Source organism: Bactrocera neohumeralis, unplaced genomic scaffold (assembly GCF_024586455.1).
Source record: "Bactrocera neohumeralis isolate Rockhampton unplaced genomic scaffold, APGP_CSIRO_Bneo_wtdbg2-racon-allhic-juicebox.fasta_v2 cluster11, whole genome shotgun sequence".
NCBI lineage: Eukaryota > Metazoa > Arthropoda > Insecta > Diptera > Tephritidae > Bactrocera > Bactrocera neohumeralis.
This window is the reverse complement of record NW_026089624.1, coordinates 12,886,157-12,906,341: the sequence shown is the minus strand read 5'-3', so window position 1 is coordinate 12,906,341 and position 20,185 is coordinate 12,886,157. Positions and strand designations below refer to the sequence as shown.

Below are 20,185 nucleotides of genomic sequence, written 5' to 3'. Positions count from 1 at the left end.
TGAATTTAACAAAAATTCAACAAGAAACCAGCCAAGAGTTTCAAAAACTATACTCCACAGTGACTAATTGTTTATCTGTGTTAGAAACACAAAAGATTTCCGCTGAATCGTGGGACCCTATCCTAGTAAATATTTGTGCAGCAACATTGCCTGATGCTGCTTTGCTACGATGGGAGAAATCACGAAAGAAAGAAATCGCCAAAATGGCATCAAATGAAAGACTTCCTAACAACTCAGTACGAAATAGCTGAGCGAGTTGACAAAAAAATAGTCAAGCCAAAAAATAATCAAAATGTGTCGAATAAAAACTTTTTTAAACCCCAAGCCAGCAATAATACACAATATAATAGGCACGCTAATAGAAGCCAAACATTTGTGACAAAATGTGAAATATGTAAAGGAGGTCACAATATAAGATCTTGCGAAAAGTTAAAAAAAATGTCAGTTTCAGATAGGAACAATCTTGTCCGACAACATAAACTTTGCATCAACTGTCTGTCAAAATTCAAGCTTTTCATTCAGAAAATGAAAGCAAAATTCTTTTACCCACTGCGGTCATCGCCATTGAACATAGAGGAGAATTATTCAAATTAAGAGCATTAATATATCCAGGTTCTCAAAGATCCTTTATATCATCTAAAGCTCAAAATCGGCTAAAGTTGCCAGACAAAAATTCAAATTTCCAAATTTCGGGAATGGGCGGAAGAATTATACAAAATTCAAACAAAATTTGCCCAATCACCATAGTCTCCCCAAACGCGGACATAATATTAGATGCACAAGCCATCGTTCTACCGCAACTCACAAATTTGCTTCCAAGCTGTGAGGTGAATAAAAAGCAATAGGAAAAATGTTCATATCTCAAATTAGCAGATCCCAACTGCCATACCCCATCACTAATTGATTTGTTATTAGGTAGTGACTTAATACCTCAAATAATTCTTGAAGGTAAAGAAAAAATATCCAATAAATTGTTAGCCCAAAATACAATCTTTGGGGGGATATTAAGTGGAAATTGAAAATATTTCAAACGAATAATTAAATACTGAACTCAAAAAATTCTGGGAAGTAGAAGAATTACCTCAGACTACTCAATTTTCAAAGAAGACAAGGCATGCGAAGCCTCTGGTGGAATGGTCCAACATGGCTAACAGAATCACAAGAATTCTGGCCTAAGTCTCCCGCTCGTAATATAATACCGTCGGAAAGTCGAAAAATTGAAAATTTTCATATCACTCCAGAAGAGGATGATATTCTCCACCGATTTTCTTCATTTCCTAGAGCACTAAGAGTAATCGCTTTCATGCACAAATTCACCCAAAAACTTAAACAAAATATGACAGGGATACCAAATGATCCTTGAGTACAACTAACGCATTCCGATTTGCAACATGCCAAAGTTAGTCTCATCACCTACACCCAAACTCGCTATTTCAGTCGAGAGAAAGCAAAGTTGGTCGAAAGACGACCACTCGAAAAGGGAAGCTCTCTTCTCGTCTTAAATCTATTCTTGGACGCTAAGGGATTAATAAGGGCAAATGGAATATTAGGGAATTCCAGCCTCAGTTACAACGAACGGCATCCCATTATTATACCTGAGAAATCCCGTTTTACTCATTTATTCTTAATATATCCTCACCGGCTTACACTACATGGTGAGCATCGCTTGATGCAGCAAAAAAAAGATGATTTTTATGTGTAAACATTGTACCTTGTACAATCATAAAATGCGTACGCAGATCATGGCAGCTTCACCACCTGAACGCTGCAATTATGCTCTACCTTTTACTATTACTGGGGTTGATTTTGCTGGACCTTTCCAGATAAAGGCCTCGATGTTAAGGTCTTCTAGGTCATTTAGAAAAGGTATATGGCTGTATTTGTATGTTTTACGACAAAGGCAGTACACCTCGAGCTTTGTTCAGATCTGACAACTGCGGTTTTCCTAGCAGCATTTGCACGCTTTGTCGGACGACGCGGACTTCCATCAAAGTTTATGAGCGACAATGGAAAAAACTTTACCTGCGCTCAAAGAGCCACCGAGAAGGAGTTCATAAACTTTATGAAAGAAATATCCCCTGAAATTGTTAAAAAATATGCACCCCAAGGGATCGAATGGCAGTTTATACCTCCATGTTCTCCACACATCGGCGGACTCTGGGATTCAGCAGTAAAAAGCTGTAGCATTTAAAGAAAACGGCTAGTAATCATAAATTCAATTATGAGGAGTTTACTACACTACTCACTCTTATAGAAGCCGTATTAAATTCAAGACCTATATCACCACTCTCGCAAGATCCCTCCGATTTCACAGCTCTTACACCTGAACACTTTCTCAGAGGCGCTCCTCTTCTCGCCATAAATGAGACAGAAGGAGACTCACTCACTTTAAAAAATCGAAGGGAAAGAATCAAGATTCTCCAACATGAATTCAGCCACAGATGGAAGGAGGACTATCTTAAAGATCTCCATAAGAGATATCGATGGAAAACGATCCAGAAGGAACCCAGTACAGGCGAAAGCGTCATCATAGAAGACGAATACCTTCCCCCAACCGAATGGCGACTAGGTCGCATTGAAAAGGTACATCGGGGACGAGATGGTCATATGAGAGTAGTAGATGTACGAACACAAAGTGGCCTACTAACTCGACCACTAGTGAAATTGTGTTTTTTCCAAATACCGAAGAACCGATCACCGAAAACAAGCAAACGCAAACGCATACATAAAATCAAGCAATAATTAATTAAAAATACGCCGTTTTACAATCCGTACGTACAAACCAAAAACCTAATGAACGCGATTAATGATAAACAACTAAAGCCAATGAGCAATAACAATTGAACCGTAAAAAATATGTATAGTATATGATGATATATGTATCTATCTCTAAAAACAAGTACCCAATTACATAATTCAATACATGAACCACACAATGTTTTAATACAGTATATTCCTATTCCAATAGAAATGGACATAGAAGACATCCAACTTACTCCCAAGACTGTGAAGGCCGCCATTGCTGCACCTAGAGAATGAGCTCCACCCATTGCCGTACCAAGGACACGAAGAGCCTTGAGTCCGCCAAGGCAATCATCTGTTGCAACACCTAGGGATACATATGAAGATCCATTTCAAGAAAATTTGCCTCCAAGATGCAGCTTATGCCATCGACCCCACATTCTGAAGAGGTGCACTATCTTCAAAAGCATGAAGCCAGCTCGACGCCAACAGATCGCCCGCGCACACGGCCATTGCATGAATTGCTTGGCAGACTCCCACACCACATTCGAATGTCCGACCGCCGAGTCAATCAGCCAGCAATCCACACAAATAACAGACACAGACAACACTAGGATCCTGTTCAGCGCCGAAGAGGGCACCATTCCAGGCGCACCAGGGGAGCGCACTCACAACCACCTGCCCAAACTACGGCCATCGTAATCCACAACGGAAACCAACTGGACTGAACGCCGTAGTGAGCACTCTGCAACGGTTGCAAAGACTTCTAGGCGATTAATCCGCCTAGGAGGGCCGGGATGTTTATGCGACATCTGGTCGTGCGATAATGTGCTGCGCCGCACATATCATCCTCGCAGCACTCATCGCACAAAACCCACACACAACATACCAAAAGGTCACACAACCCAATGCAACACAACATGTCATCCACACAACCACAGCTACACATCATACCAACCACACTACATACCAACACTTCGCTTTTTCACCACCCACAACCGATACAAAGGATTGGTCAGATCGGTATGCGCGCCTTTTTTCGTTTTACCCGTGACCTCTAAGGTTTTCGCCATCGATACTTTCGTCAACGCACCGCTATACAAAAGTTAAAAAAGTTGTTAAGTGAAATCATATAACATTTTGTAAACAAATTAAGTGAATTGTGTGAATGTAAAAAAAGGGAAAAAAAGAAAGTTATTAATTTGAAATTAAATACTCATTTCCTGTATTTCAAAAATTTGGGAATTTAACAGGGGAAACTTTAGTAAACCAACCCACGATTTCAGGGCTAAAACTGGTATGGTTGGATAGGGCTGATGCTCCAGATTAAGAAAATATATAATTATAGCCGCCGTAAACTTCTAGTTTTCGAGATATTTGCATTTAAAGTTAAAAATTTCGCTAATTTAATTTTGCAATTTCTCGAATTATGGTTAGTTTTTCTTTCATATTATGCACTTTTTATACACTTACACTTCACTACAATATTTCTACACATTTATTTTTTATTAATATTTTATATATTTGCTTAAAATAAGCATTTTATATTTTACATAAATATTATTACACGCACAATAACAATAAGTGTTCCGTGTTGTCAAATAATAAGTGTTACCATGTCCCAAATGATTGAAAACAATAAAAATAAATAAAATAAACTCAAAATTATCCTGGGCGATCCACCACCTGTATTTGTCAGGTTTTTACGATTGAAACCCCCTTTTCCGTTGGCGGCCTTCGGCCGCGCTTCAAAAAAATAACCCTTCCCGATCCAACACCGGGCTGTGCCAACACCAGGGTGTGTCAGATTTTTCTTCGAGTAAAACTCCTTTTTGCGTTGGCGGCCTTCGGCCGCGCTTCAAAAAAATAACCCTGGCCGATCCAACACCGGGGTGTGCCAACACCAGGGAGTGTCAAGTTTTTTTCGAGTAAAACTTTTTTTTGCTTTTTATTCATGATATAGCAAGAAAAGGGATAATGATTTATGTATTTGGGGTATAAACCTATTTTTTATTACTTTGATTAATGTGTTGATATGGCAATACTTATTATTTGACAACACGGAACACTTATTGTTATTGTGCGTGTAATAATATTTATGTAAAATATAAAATGCTTATTTTAAGCAAATATAAAAAATATTTATAAAAAATAAATATGTAGAAATATTGTAGTGAAGTGTAAGTGTATAGGAAGAGCATAATATAAAAAAAAGTTACTATAAATCGAGAAATTGCAAAAATAAATTTGCGAAATTTTCAACTTTAAATGCATATATCTCGAAAACTATAACTTTGCGGCGGCTATAATTACATATTTTCTTAATCTGGAGCATCAGCCCTATCCAACCATACCACTTTTAACCCTGAAATCGTGGGATGGTATAATAAAGCCGACCCATTTAACATTCCAGGTGCATGGGCAAGTGCAAGTGAGTATATCACCGACATCAGGGTGAACAAAAGAATTACAATTCAACAGTAATAAATGTTGAGTGTTTTAATTTAAATGCCAAATATTCTTATTTTGTTCGATCTGGCCATTATGGAAAATGTAATAAAAAACGCTTATTTTGAGGCTCTCTCACGCTGGAATAAGTTGGGCATCCCACTATCCATGATACACGTTCTCTGATTGAACTCTGTTGCTACTTCGGAATTTTCATAGAAATGAAAACTGATCTGTCACACTGCTAAAATGAGAGTTCATTCCATGCAATAGTAAGCATGCAAATTTGCCCTGCAAGACGGGTAGTTGTTAGCAAACGTGTAAGCGGCTTGTTATTGTTCACTTTTGCATTCGTTAAAATATTTGTTACGTTTGTTCAGAGAGTGGGAAAAAGTAACAAATAGCTATTTGATGTTCAATGGTTATCTCGCTCTAACCAATGTCAAATATCGCATGCTGCCTTGTTCTAACATACATGCATTTGTTAGCAAATCTCTTCACAGTATGTTACGGGTAACAAATTCTTTTGTTAGCGCATTGCTTACCTATGTTTTATGGATAACAAAAAGTATTTGTTACCCGAATATCTGTTAGTGTTATTATTTTCGTCATCAGTTTGTTACCTATAACATAGAAGCATGTTAGCAAGAACAAGCAGAAACAAGATTATCTGTTACCCATTTGTTACTTCTATCAAATTCAATTCTTTTAAATAAAATTCAGTTTTTTTATTATTTCGCTTTATTTAATAATAACATCACAATAATCAAATATTTACTTAAACTAATACCGAGCTCCACGTAATGCTCGTCCTCTAAGTCACCGGTGATGCGGCTAATTGAATGGTGCGTCTTTGTTATACGCATCCAAACGCTCCAAATGATTTCTGTAATATTAAAAGTTTTAATTATACACACAACATTCAATTCACAATGCTTACCTTTTTCTCGTTGTTAATCTTTTTCGTTTACTCTATATAAAAGAAATTAATAACATATATAGTATAAATGTATATAAGAAATTAATTATAAAATATCAAATAATGAAATAACGAACTTACCTCTTTAAAAACCAAAATAAACTGCGCTTTTCGTTTTCTTCTTCTTGAAAAATTTGGCATTCGTCTCTCCTACAGCTTAGTACGCAGCTCTGAAGAAACGTAAAAACTTCATATAAAAAACGCTTAAGAAACGGTCAAGAAGCTTTCCTGCGATAAATTTACTTGTGCTAGTACGCAGCTCTCAAGAAATCTAGTACTAATTTTTAATACTTTTTTTCAGTAAAATGTGAATATGGCAAACCTGGTTTTGAGAAGAAACATCAAATCAACAATTGTTTCTTGAAGGAAAATCGAAGTAATCGTCAAATTCATCCTAAATTAGTTGAAATCATTATTATGAAGTATATTCCATTTTGAAATGTTGTATAAAACCTACCAATCATCAACAACATTTCTTAAATCTCAATGAAAATATTTATGTTACCATACACATACACACATACATATTACGCACAAAGTTTGTTTTCTTTGTTTATTCTCTCTTGCTCTTCTAATGTAGATCATTCACAATGCGTAACCAGCTGTCACATTACTTGAGAAATAATGTATTTTTTTTCGAGCAATTACTTGCGAGCTGCATACCAACCTTACTCTAGCAAGTTAATATTACAATATGTTTAGAATGTCGATAGTTTTTCTCTATCTTACTTACGTATTTTCCCATTCAATTGAAAATTCCAGAAAATGTAACAGTGTTAGTGAACAGCTGAAAATGTTTCAATGTGTTTGTGCAATCTGTTACCTCCGTTTTGCAGGGTGTATGCCATATATTGCATTCCGTATGCAATATGGAGTCTCCATAGGCAATAGTTAGTATACCATAAACTTTCGCCTGGCGAGATGTCCCGTTAACATTTACAGGTTGCCTCTTCAAAATTTGTGTTAAAGTAAAAATTATCAATATGACAGAGCTAGCCTTAAATATATTTAGAAATCAATATCTGATAATAAGGAATGTACAGTCTGTACATAGGCAATATCCAGATTTGTAGCAATCGTAAATTGCCTCTCGAGATGCCCCCTAAGATCAATTGCTTGCCAATGTGCCTTTGTACATTGTTGCAAATATAATTGCAGCCAATATCTTGATTCGTTGTATAGTTAGCGACTAGAGTTGTGTATTGGAGTTGTAAAAATTGGGTATACGTCATATTGCTATATAAAAATAAGATAAAGTGTATATGAAATAGAAGTGATTTTTGATGTGTAATTGAAGTGATTGGTCCATTATTATTCATTACTTTTATGTAGAAACGTGACGCGTTTACCCGCGATAAACCCTTGAACCGATTTTACACACATTATTTGTAGCTCGGTATGTACTAGCGGAATTATTTTGTTGCAAATTATTTCTATATTATCCCTCATAGGTATATAATTAAGTAGAATCCCGATGTATTAAAAGTTTAAGCATGGCATATATACTGTGGAACTTGCGATCTCAATAGAATATCGCATTGGAAGATACATCGCCAGGAATTGTCGCTACCTCGTTAGCTAGTGGACAGTCGTCGCACAAGCTTTGAAGTTGGTATTAGATCTTCATAACAAAAGAAAGGCAATAAGTAGCTTAAAGGAATGGTTGGGATTTAGAGTAGCACCCCGGATTTCGGGCTTCAATTGGGTATGTGCGGGTAAACGAATTTCTCCACAAAAAGAAAAAATATATATGAGTTGTATTGTTGCTGGTGATTTGTGTTTTTTTTTTATATAATGTATTTAAATACCTTGGGTAAAATTTAGAATAGCATCCCCGGATTTCGGGGATAAAATGGGTATCACTTGAAAGGCGACGTTCTCCAGATCAAGAAAATATATATGTATATATAGTTGCCGCTGACTCATAGTTTTGAAGATATTTTCATTTAATGTTAAAAAATTGACAACTTTTAAATTAATAATTTGTATATTGTGAATAACTTTTTCACTTATATTATGCACTTTCCACTTGGTAACACTTCACTATAACGTTTCTTTATATTAATTTTTTGGGTTGGGTTTACTTTAGTATCACATTTTCATTGCTTATTCCTCTTAAATGCGTGCACGGATTTTTTTTAATTTATATAGCACGGATAGCCAATGAATTAAACTTTGGTTTAAATGTAAATTTATTGTTGAATGTTAATTTGTTTTTTAGATATAAGTAAGCAAAAAACGCACCTTTTTACATTTGCTCAAATAATGGCTCTCTTCTTTTGAGGTTTTTGTTGCACTGCTTGCAAAAAATTTAACCAATTTAACACACACATTCTTTGAAATATATTTAATTGAATTAATGATAAATTATGAATTTTAAGTTGCAATTTTATGTACAATTTAAGAAATAAAACAGCTTTCAATTACGTGTTATACTGTTCCTTGAAATGTAAGCAAAATTACTGAATAAATTAGTAATAACCCAACGAATCAAAATGGTAGGTCTTATATACATTTGGGTTACTTTACATAGGACTCGTTTCGGATCGAAGGTTGAAAGTATTAACAAAATACGTCCATATAACGAAAATTTGGAATAAAAAATCGCGCGATTTTTTATTCCAAATTTTCGCCTGCGGCGCTTGTTTCAATATAATATGTTATACTGAAAATATAATGAAAATTTTGAATAAAAAATCGCGCGATTTTTTATTCCAAATTTTCGTTATATGGACGTAATATATTGCCCACTTTTCAGGGTCTTGTATAAATGGTTGGTTGGGTTATCTTGGTATTACCGATACATATACAATTTTTAATTTTCAGTGTTTTTATTATTTAAATAAAGTGGATTTCCACTTTAATTCATTGAAATAATAAAAATAATAAACATAGAGTCACTCTATGCGTAAAAATACATACATTTTATAATAATTAGTGAAAATTGTATGGAAAAACTGCGATTTTACACCATTTTCAGGAGGCTGCCCTAGAGCCCCCCGTGGTCCTAGGGGGGGAAGGGTGCTATTATTCAAAAGCTCCATTCATTATCTTTCAAATGAGGGGGGTAGCAAGCCCCCAGCCCCCTCCCCCTTTGCGCAAAACCTCTTCAAAATGAGATACTAAACTAAACATTCCCCAATTTTTTTAATATTTATTGAATATAAAAAATATTATTAATTATTTTGTTTTAGTTAAATTCACTGCATTTGCACAATAAGAATATGGTTGTAAGTAAACAAAAACTTTATACCTCAAATACATAAATGGAAAACGCAAAAATCTTAAGCAATTTTTTATAAAAGAAAAAAAGTTGCAGAAAGGAGTTCTACGCGAAAGAACTCTGGGGTTGGCTTTAGTATACCATCCCACGATTTCAGGGTTAAAAGTGGTATGGTTGGATAGAGCTGATGCTCCTGATTAAGTATATATATAATTATTGCCGCCGCAAACTTATACTTTTCGAGATATTTGCATTTAAAGTTGAAAATTTTGCAAATTTTATCTTGCAATTTCTCGATTTCTCTTAATTATTTATTTCATATTATCCACTTTTTATGCACTTATACTTCACTACATTGTTTCTACATATTTATTTTTTAGTAATTATTTAGGTATTTGCTTAAAATAAGCATTTTATATTTTACACAAATTTCATTTCTTCGACAATAACAAAAGTATTCCGTGTTGACAGATAGTAAGTGTTGCCATAATTACACATTTATCAAACGAATAAAAAATAGGTTTATACCCCAAATACATAAATTATTGCCGCAAAATGCAGAAAGGAGTTTTACTCAAAAAAAACCTGACACTCCCCGGTGTTGGATAGGCCAGGGTTATTTTTTTCGAAACGCGGCCGAAGGCCGCCAACGCAAAAAGCATTTTTACTCGAAGAAAACTTGACACACCCCGGTGTTGGATCGGCCAGGGTTATTTTTTTGAAGCGCGGCCGAAGGCCGCCAATGCAGAATAAAGTGGGACGCGAATGGACTAATGTTTATCCTGGTGTTGGATCGGCCAGGGTTTTTTAAGCGTGGCCGAAGGCTGCCAATGCACAAAGGTAATCTAAAAGTTATGTTAAATAGGGTATATCATCCTCTTTAAACTACATTTTCTATAACGGATATTGTTAAAACTAAACAAAGTACCGTTCTTTTTGTTGTCCGTTTTGTCATAATCTTCACATTTATCAAGTCCGCGTTTCCCCTTTTTAAACTACATTTTCTATAACGGGTATTGTTACAATTAAACAATATACCGTTTCTTTTTTCCCGTTTGTAATAAGTTTCATATTTATTTCATTTGAATTCCGCGTTTGGATACATGTGCATAAAGTTTAAATTATATAATTATTAAAAGCTGTATTTTAAAAAATGAGTTCAAATTCATCAGATAAGTAATATAAGTTTTAAATTGATAAAAATATAATTTAAGGTATTTAAATAGATTGTGTCGGAGCGTCAACCAGCCGAGGTGTTATAAAGCGAGTGCGTGCAAATTCATCAGGTAAGTAATAAAAGTTTTAAGCTGATAAAAATATAACTTAAGGTATTTAAATGGATTGTGTCGGAGCGTCAAAAAGCCGTGGTATCGTAAAGCGAACCAATGTGCTTAAAGCGTCCGAAGTAAAGTCAATGTGGAATATTGGAAAAATAATCCAAACATTTGACTCTAAAGAGAAATGTATTTCCTTTGCCGAAGAACAAGGATTGATTGTAAAAGCTAAAATTTGCCGCACGCATAAAGTGCCAATGACGCTGTCGCTATATAAAAGTAGCACTGTTGGGGTGTTTCCATGCCGGAAAGGGGTTTGTCGGAACCGAACTGCGTTAGCAAGGTCGACCGATACTTGGTTCGACAACGTCAAAATCCCACTTCCGCTCATCTCATTGGTCGCATGCGGAAGTGAGGAAAAACAGTTTTATCAGGGAACCAGTTTTATCTAGCGCTACTATATGTGACTGGTATAATTACTGCCGCGAAGCCGTAGTATTATAAAACTGGTAAAATTATTCAAATAGATGAAAGTAAATTTGGGAAGAGAAAATACAACAAAGGTAATAATAAAAAAATATAATTTTTTTTTAAGTAATTAATATATTTTTTCTTATTTTAGGGCGAAGAGTCGAGGGCCACTGGGTTCTTGGAATGGTTGAGGATGGGAGTGACGACCTTTGGCTGGAGGTATGTCCCGGCAATGTCAGGTCTGCTGAGGTGCTCATACCTTTGATAGAGAAGCACGTGGCAAAAGGCAGTGTTATATGTACTGATTGTTGGAAGGCATATGACTATCTGGCCAGTCACGGGTATGAGTACCGACGCGTTAATCACAGCGACCCCGATAATCCGTTCGTCGCCGAGAACGGGACCCACACTGAACGCATCGAATCCCAGTGGCGCGTAATTAGACGTTTTTTTATAAAAGACAATTACAATAATAGCGAAGATTTTTCTAATTTAATATTTGAAAATATTGCAAATAATCATGATGATCCTTTTATAAAATTATTAGACGCAATTAAATACACATATAAGCCTTAAAACTTTTTTAATACAATGGAAAATTTATTTCAGATGGTATTTGTTTCCTTCATTTGAGTTTTTATATTCATTTTTATTCGTTTGGTAAATGTGTAATTATGGCAACACTTATTATCTGTCAACAAGGAATACTTTTGTTATTGTGCATGGAATGAAAATTGTGTAGAACATAAAATGCTTATTTTAAGCAAATAACTAAAAAATTTCTCAAAAAAAAAAATACGTAGAAACAATGTAGTGAAGTGTAAGTGCATAAAAAGTGCATAATATGAAATAAATAATTAAGAGAAATCGAGAAATTGCAAGATAAAATTTGCAAAATTTTCAACTTTAAATGCAAATATCTCGAAAACTATAAGTTTGCGGCGGCAATATTCTTAATCAGGAGCATCAGCTCTATCCAACCATACCACTTTTAACCCTGAAATCGTGGGATGGTAAACTAAAGTTTCCCCTAACTCTGAACACCCCGGTGTTGGATCGGCCAGGGTTATTTTTTTTTTGAAGCGGAGGCCGCCTACGCAAAAAGGAGTTCAACACAAAAGAACTGAGCAAGTCTAGGTGTTGGTCCGACCGAGGGCTACTTTTTTTGAAGCGCGGCCGAAGGCTACCATTGCAGAAAGAAACTCTATGCGGAAAGCTAATGTGTTATATATTTCCTGTTATTATTGGGGTATTATTTGTTTTCTTTATTTCTTTTGGTTCTTCTGTAAAATATGAACGTAAGATAGCACTGATTATTATTTAGAATGCAACCCTTTTGTTATTGTATGAACAAAAATAAATGAACAAAAATGTTGAATAAAAGTTATTTTTGCACTATTTAATATAAAATAAATGGTTAGAAACGAATTAGTGAAGTGTTAGAGGATATAAAAGTTAAAAATATAACTATAAAATTAATTATAAATGGAAGAAATACGCATTTTAAATAGTTGAATTTTTGAACTTTAAATGCAAATACATATCTGAAAAACCATAAATCAGCGGCAACTATATACATATATATTTTCTTAATCTGGAGGACCTCCTCTTTCCATACATACCCATTTTAACCCCAAAATCGGGGGATACTGTTCTAAAATTTACCCTTCAAAAATTTGTTTTCTTGATTTATAATTAGTTTTACGTCTATACTTTGAACTTTTATATCCACTTACACAAATTCGCTTTAATGAAAGTATCTTGTGTAAAATAGAGTATAATTCAGCATTCGGTTCAAATTAATGACAACATGGTTACAAAAGCAATCTATCAATGATTGTTACAAAATATGCGCTGTGGATAAAACAGCAATGACTGAAAAGGGGCAATTTTAATTTTATTCAAAAAGTATGTTCCTGCCACCGACAATTTTAGCGAGTGAGAGCCATTCGTTGGTGAGCAAGCAAACGGAGCAGTCGCTAGTAGGCGCATAAAAAAGAACAAAAAATAATTTAATTTTTTTAAATAAACTATTCATTCAATTATAATTCCAAATAAGCAATTTGGACATTCTGAATAGTAAATTATTTCGGCTTTTTGTTTCCAAAACACTTCCCACGGTCCCTTAATTATATTTTCATCCTTCCAAATTGTTTGTTTCGTACGGTTCCAGGATTTTCTTCACGGGCTCAACGAATTTTTCGTCTCTGCGAATTTGTACTTAATAACTCATTAAAATAATTTGAAATTATAAATAAAGTAGTTATTTTTATCCACTTCCCATTTTCTATTAATATTTGCCCTAAATAAATTCATTCATATTTAACCACAAATGATCGTTAAAGATTGACAATTTTTAATAATCTAGTCAACCCCATTGGTACAGATTTATAAATCGTAATACCCAAAAAGTTAAAGTTTGAACACTTCAACCGAAACTTTTTTTACGGGTTGAATTAGACACCGTAATACCGAATTTCAAGAATTCAACCACAATGCTGTTGACTTGAAAACCGTAATAGGGGCTTTATAGTTTTCGCCTTTTCCTATTGCGTGGCTAACAAGAATTATACAAAAGTTATTAAATTATTTATGCATGTAAAACATTGATGGCGGAAAGCGCAAGAAGCGTCTACTACAAAAATCTGCTAATAATTAAAATACACATATTCTTAACGACAGCACGACTTTACGGCAGCAGGCTTACAGTTGTCGCTGTTTCTAAATTAAAACCATTCTAATTATGCTGACAACATTGCTCAACGGTCGTGTTGCCCTCTAACATGTGGAATGTAAAGTTATTCAAAGCTTTTAACGTTATTTTACCAACAATCATAAAATAGCTCTGTTATATCATTTGTAGTAACAATTGATAATTTGAAACAAATGAATCGACCTATTTACATATTTTTTGCACAAAAAGTTTCACTTTGAACAAAACACTAAGATTTCATTCAAGTGAAAGTTTTAGTACAGCAACAAGGAAGTTGTGTACAGCAGCTGTTTGATATGTCGCTGCCGTCTTCAAAATCAGGATTATTTCGCCGTCGTGCAGTCGCCTTTAATATAAAACAAATGTGTAGAAACGAGCAAGTGGAAAGTAGGCTGATAGTGGAGAGTTAAAAATGTGAATGTAAAAATATATACATAATAAATCGAAGAAACACACACTTAAAATTTTCGAACTTTAAATGCAAAATTCTAAAGAACTACATATCTGCGGTTGCTAAGAATTTTCCGTACGAGCTACCGATTTCAAGGGATGCTATTTTAAGATTTACCATAAAATATACATATATCGGAATGAAGGTTTTCGGCAAAACAAATTCGTTACTGGCGTAGACACTCCTTACGCCATTATAGCCGAGTTAACAACAGCGCGCCAGTCGTTTCTCCTTTTCGCAACGTGTCGCCAATTGAAAATGCCAAGCGAAGCCAGGTCCTTCTCCTCTGCTTCCGTCGGCGGGTATTGCATCGAATACTTTGGAGTTGGAGAGTTTTCGTCCATACGTACGACATGACCTAGCCAGCACAGCCGCTGTCTCTTGATTCGCTGATCGTTCCATGGAATGCGATATTCGCCGTGGCCAACACGCAAAATACCATAAATCTTTCGCAGAACCTTTCTCTCGAAAACTCCTAAGACCGACTCATCCGATCTTGTCATTGTCCATGCCTCTGCACCATAGATAGATAGATAAATGTTATGAGGTAATGCACCGCGACCTAGGGTCTATTGTGTTCTCTACGATATCACATGTCTTCCCAGAGTCCCAGCAGCCTGAATAGCTCTAGGAGTTTGCCGGGTGCTACTGAGGTGATGTGATCCCTGCTGATATAGATGGAATCCAGGGCCTTAAGCCTTTTTCCACAGATTGCTGTGCAATCCAGGATTAGGTGTGCTGGTGTTTCCTGTTCCAGGTCGCAGAACCGGCAGTTAGCACAGGAGACTATGCCCATGTTGGACAAGTGCTTCCTTAGCCTGCAGTGCCCTGTGTTAATTGCGACGAGGAGACGGAATTTGTCACGGGGGAGGTGAATAAGTTCCTTGAACCTGGAGAGACTGTACCCCCCTAGTAGCAGTTTGGCGTGGCGCATGCCTGATGCTTGTTGCCAATGCCGTTCTCTCTCCGTTCTTTCCTCCGTGCGGAGCAGCTCCTTAAAAGTGTGGGATCCTACCGCTATGTATGGTTCTGGTCCCATCACCTTGGACGCTGCCGCAGCGCGGGCCAGTTCGTCGGCCTTCTCGTTTCCTTCTATTCCTTTGTGCCCTGGCACCCAAATTAGGTGCACCCGGTTGCACAAGGACAGGCGGTTTAGCCTTCCTATGCATTCCTCAACTAAAAGTGATTTGATCTCATATGATGAAATCGCCTTTAATAGCTATACGCTGGTTGCGATAGTTGCGGCTGAGGTTGACTTCAGCGCACTGACCTATGGCAAAAACTTCAGCCTGGAAGATACTTGGGAAGCAGCCCATTGGTATGGACAGCTTAGTACGCGGTCCCGCAATACCTGCCCAATACCCTCCGGTGTTTTTGAGCCATCAGTGTACCACTGAATGGTACTGTCTTCCAGCAGTCTTTCCAGCGTGGAATCGCTCCACTCCGTCTTGCTGCCGAGAGTAACTTTGAAATTTCTTTTGAAGTTTATTTTCTTCGTTGTGCCGTCCTTTGGGAGGAGGACTAGCGGTGTGCTTTCCGCCAGTACGTCCATCTGTCTGGAGGACATTAACTTTCCTCTACCGCAGCCTTCTGCTGACATTAGCAGTCTGGTGTGGTTTGCTGCTTGTTTTATCACCTGGTGCAGCGGTGTGAGCTCCAATATGACTTCCAGTGCCACAGTGGCGCATGTGCGCATTGCCCCCGAAGCACACACACAGGCAAGTCTTTGCAGCTTTGATAGTCTCCGGATCACCGAAGACTGAGCTGCTTTGGTGGCCCAAGCCACCGCTCCATAGGTGATAATAGGCCTTGGATAATAGGCCTTGGTATACAGTCATCTAATGATTCTTGGCTTGCAACCCCATGATCTGCCGGCCAGGCGTCTGCATACCATAAGTGCTCTGGTTGCTTTGGACAGCGTTAAGTCCAAATGCCTACTCCACCGTAGTGATGAGTCTAAAGTGAGGCCAAGGAATTTGACCTTTTTCGACATTTCCACCTCTGTGCCTCCTAATGTTAGGGACCTCAGACCCGGAAGAGATCTCCGCCTAGTGAATGGGACTACGGTAGTTTTTGCTGGGTTGATGTTTAGCCTTACCGCGTTGCACCATCCTTTCGCCAGGCTTAAGCCCTTTTGGACAATGTCACAGAGAGTGTTCTCAAATCTTCCTCTCGCCATTATGACAATGTCGTCCGCGTACCCTTGACAGCGGATTCCATTGCTGGTGAGCAACTCGAGTAGTTCGTCTACTATCAGGCTCCAAAGCAGAGGGGACAGTACTCCACCCTGTGGGCAGCCCCTCGTGGTGCCAGGACGAATTTTACTTTCTCCCACTGTTGTTTCTGCTACCCTAGTGCGCAGTGCGCTCTGCGTATCGAGGGGTTCACGTTCCTTCTCTCGAGTGCTTTGATGACGCTAGTGTGAGACGCATTATCAAAGGCACCCTCGATATCAAGGAAGGCGCAGATCGCAACCTCGCCGTTATCCAGCGAATCTTGCAGCTCAGACGTGAGTTGGTACAGAGCAGTGTTTGTGGATCTGCCCGCTCTGTACGCATGTTGCCTGGCATGTAGGGGTGCGTTCTTCAGCGCTTCCGATCGATTGTGGTTATCTATTACTTTCTCCATCCCCTTTAGCATGAAGGATGTGAGACTTATAGGCCGGAATGATTTGGCTAGCGAATAGTCTCTCCTTCCTACTTTGGGGATGAAGATTACTTTTGCAATTCTCCATGGCTCAGGGATATACGACATTGCCAGGCTGTCTCTCATCAGCCCTAGCAGGTGTGGCAGGAGAGTATCCATACCTTGCTGCAAGAGGGCCGGGAAGACCCCGTCCACTCCAGGTGACTTATAGATTGAGAAGGAGGCCAGTGCCCATCTGACTGAGTCCACAGTGAACAAATTCTTTGCAGTCAGCCTGTCTGAGCGGTCCGGCCTGCGTTTGTCCGATGCTGGAGTTAGGTCGACTTGAACCGTCTCCGGGAAGTGCGCCTGTAGGAGTGTTTCTGCTCTCTCCTCCGCGCTAGTCGTATAGGTCCCGTCCTGTCTTTTAAGGGATAATACTGTGTCCGTCTTACCTCTCGACAACGCCTTATGCAGCCGAGCTTCCTCCGGGGTGGAGGAGACGCTGTCACAGAATTTCCTGAAACTGTTTGTCTTGGCAAGGCTGATCTCCTTATTGTAGATTGTTAGGTGCCGTTTGTATTCTGTGCCTGTGCGCTTGGCTTTATTAAACAGCCTTCGCACCTTATGTCTGAGAGCTGAGAGTTTACTAGATCACCAGGGGCACGTTTGTTTACTGGTGGTCGCTTTCAGTGGGCAAGCACAATGATAGGCGTCCATTATGGACTGGTTTATAGCACTTAATCTGCTCTCCAGTCCAACTGTGGTGGATCTACCATCTGCCTGCCTCACTCTGCTTATGTTTATGTTTAGGGTTTCTTTGTAGATACCCCAATTCGTATTTCTAGGGTTGCGTGCCGGAGGTTTGTCCTCGACTTCTACCCTCAGAGCAAAACGAATGATCCTGTGATCTGACAATGAGGGCTCTTTTGACACCCGCCACTGTGAGATCAGCCCGATCATGTCATCATTGCTCAGGGTAATGTCCAGGACCTCCCTACGAACACTAGTTACAAAAGCTATGGCCGTATCCCCCGGGAAGTATGCGGATGAGAGGACGAAGTCCGAACCTTCCTTGTCCTTCACCTGTACCGCCACCAGATCTTGCGTTAGAAACTCTGAAATACAGAAAAAGTCTATATCGGCTCTAACGACTACACAAGAGCGGGGTCTCTCGCTAGAGAGATCCCAGATTACCTTGCTTCCTTTCGTGTTGAGGCCTCTTACCTCTCCTTTTACCACCCAAGGCTCTTGGATCAAGAGGATGCCCAGGTTATCCGAAATGAACCTTTTCACGATGACAGCCGAGGATGCCGATGCGTGATGTAAGTTCACCTGAGCAACTTCTATGCCGGCGCTGGAGCTTATAATATGGGTCCTCGTCCCCGATCTCTTCATCAACCTGCATATCCAGCCCTTCCAGGAGCTCTTGGGTGGATGGCAGCATGCCTTCTTGCTCTTTAGGGAGCTCATTGCCCCTGTTTTCATCCACGGCGGTGGTCACAGCCCTCTCGGCCGGGATGAGGTCGTTGGGGGGCTCGTGCCGCTCTCCCGCAACCACAGTGGCAGTCGCCTCCTGCCCTGCTGAGCTGGCTGCGGATGAAGCCGGAACTGCGGTCATCCCCGTCGCGGGTTCTTTGTCCGTCGTCGGCGTTGCTTTGGGCCTCCATGGCCTCATTACCACCCTGCCGAAGCGGAAGTTTAGCTTTAATCCCTTCTGCCTGATGTATTTATAGGATTCATCATCTACCGTTATGTTGAGGTTCCATCCTGAACCCACAACACTGCTTGATACGACCTTTCACGGCGTGGTTCAAGCCCACGTTTTGGTTTTTCACTAAACCAAGCGCGAAGTCGTAATTTTCGTCCGCACTTCCAGGGAATAATACCGCCATACTGTGCAGTCCTCGCCCCTCTTAACACACAGGGCCGGACCATTCCAACCCACTAGCCTCGGCGTGGTCTCCGTTAGCCAGGTGGCCGACTTCTCATCTTGGCAGTCTACCAGCAGCATACCGCCCTTGAAAAAGATGCTACTAAAGGAGCCGGTGTACTCGTCGCCCACGAACAAAGCTTTCACTAAGCAGTTCTGGAGAGACGTCTGCTGTTCCGACCCTAGAGCCTCCGCCGGGTAGTTGCGGGGCAACACTGCCATCCGGATGCTCTTTACGGCCTCTGAGTACTTCCGGCTTACGGCTCTCGTCGGCTGCTAGTTGGGGTTGGAGGTTTTTCCCCTGGCCTCCTGTGGTTTGTCCTCTCGGATTCTCTTGGACCTGGGTGGCTCCTGAGGAGTTATTTGGCCGCTTTTCCTCTTCTCCGTTCGATTAGGTGCCTCTTGGGGTGCCGGCTTAATTTCGCTTCGTCCCTCTGACAAGGCTGCTTCGGCTCGGCGCCGCCTCTGATTCCTGCGTTTTGTTGCAGACGAACCGTTGGCACATGCGCGCTGTGCATTTTTAGGAGAGAGGTTGCTCCCCCTGCTCCTACTCAGAGCCCGCTTTTCAGCTGTCTCCGGTGTCATGCCGTTCTGAAGGAATCTGAGGTACCACTTGAGAGTGGCCTCACTCATTCCCGATCTTCGTGGGTCGTCGTGACCTCCTGGGCGTCCTGGCTCCGGGGTACATGGGATGTTCCCTCGTTGCCATCTCCTTTTGCGCTCGCTCATTGATTCTACTTATGTGAAACCACCCTTCTCTCCGCAGTCGATCCTGTTCGATGGGGTTGTGGGGGCGGCGTTCGCGCGGTTAGCAGTGGTCGCGATGGACGCACTACGTTGAGCGTCGCTGCAAGAGGGCATGTCGTCGTCGTCACGCGCGTGCTCCTCAAAGAGTGCTCGCTCTTCCGGCGACAGAGCATCCAGGAAACTAAACTTTCGTCTAGCCCCCGGGCCACTCTTGCTTGCGGTGCTTGTGCAGCCGTGCACTGTTGTTGTTGATGCTGCTGTTTCGGTTGTTGTCTTTGTTGTTGTTGTTGAGTTTTGTTTGTTGTTCTTGTTTTTGTTGAATTTTTTTTGTTGTTTTTTTTTTGTTGTTGTTCATCTTTTTCGTACGACCGTTTGGCCCGTGTTGTGGGCCTCCCGGTCTATTCTTATTGAAGGGGAAACTGAAAGGTCCGCCGCGCCAGAGCCCCTTGACGCGGTAAAGCAACCGTTACTTCCCAAGGCGGCCCGGTGTTGGGAAGGCTCCGTTGGAATACAGCCGAATTTACCTCCTGGCTGCAAATCATCCAACGGGCACGGGAGTCGCATAACACCCTGGATTAG

General features: G+C 39.6%; 1 protein-coding gene and 1 long non-coding RNA gene across 3 annotated transcripts in view; one reads left to right on the top strand and one right to left on the bottom strand.

Moving 5' to 3' along the window:
- Positions 1-5,919: 5,919 nt before the first annotated feature.
- On the bottom strand, positions 5,920-6,896 carry LOC126765970 (uncharacterized). The gene is made up of 3 exons (XR_007668667.1): positions 6,251-6,896; positions 6,131-6,162; positions 5,920-6,076 (listed from the first exon to the last, which is right to left on the bottom strand). It is a non-coding gene; the product is annotated as an uncharacterized LOC126765970 (long non-coding RNA).
- Positions 6,897-7,284: 388 nt separating this feature from the next.
- The window catches only part of LOC126765905 (plexin-B), a 70,343-nt gene continuing 57,442 nt past the window's right edge, over positions 7,285-20,185 (top strand). Inside the window, exons 1-2 of one of the 2 annotated variants that reach the window (XM_050483572.1) lie at positions 7,285-7,565; positions 7,621-7,874. The gene's annotated coding sequence lies outside the window, so the exon portion shown is untranslated. The remainder of the gene's footprint in view (positions 7,566-7,620; positions 7,875-20,185) is intronic. The other variant, XR_007668626.1, reaches the window with a different exon arrangement.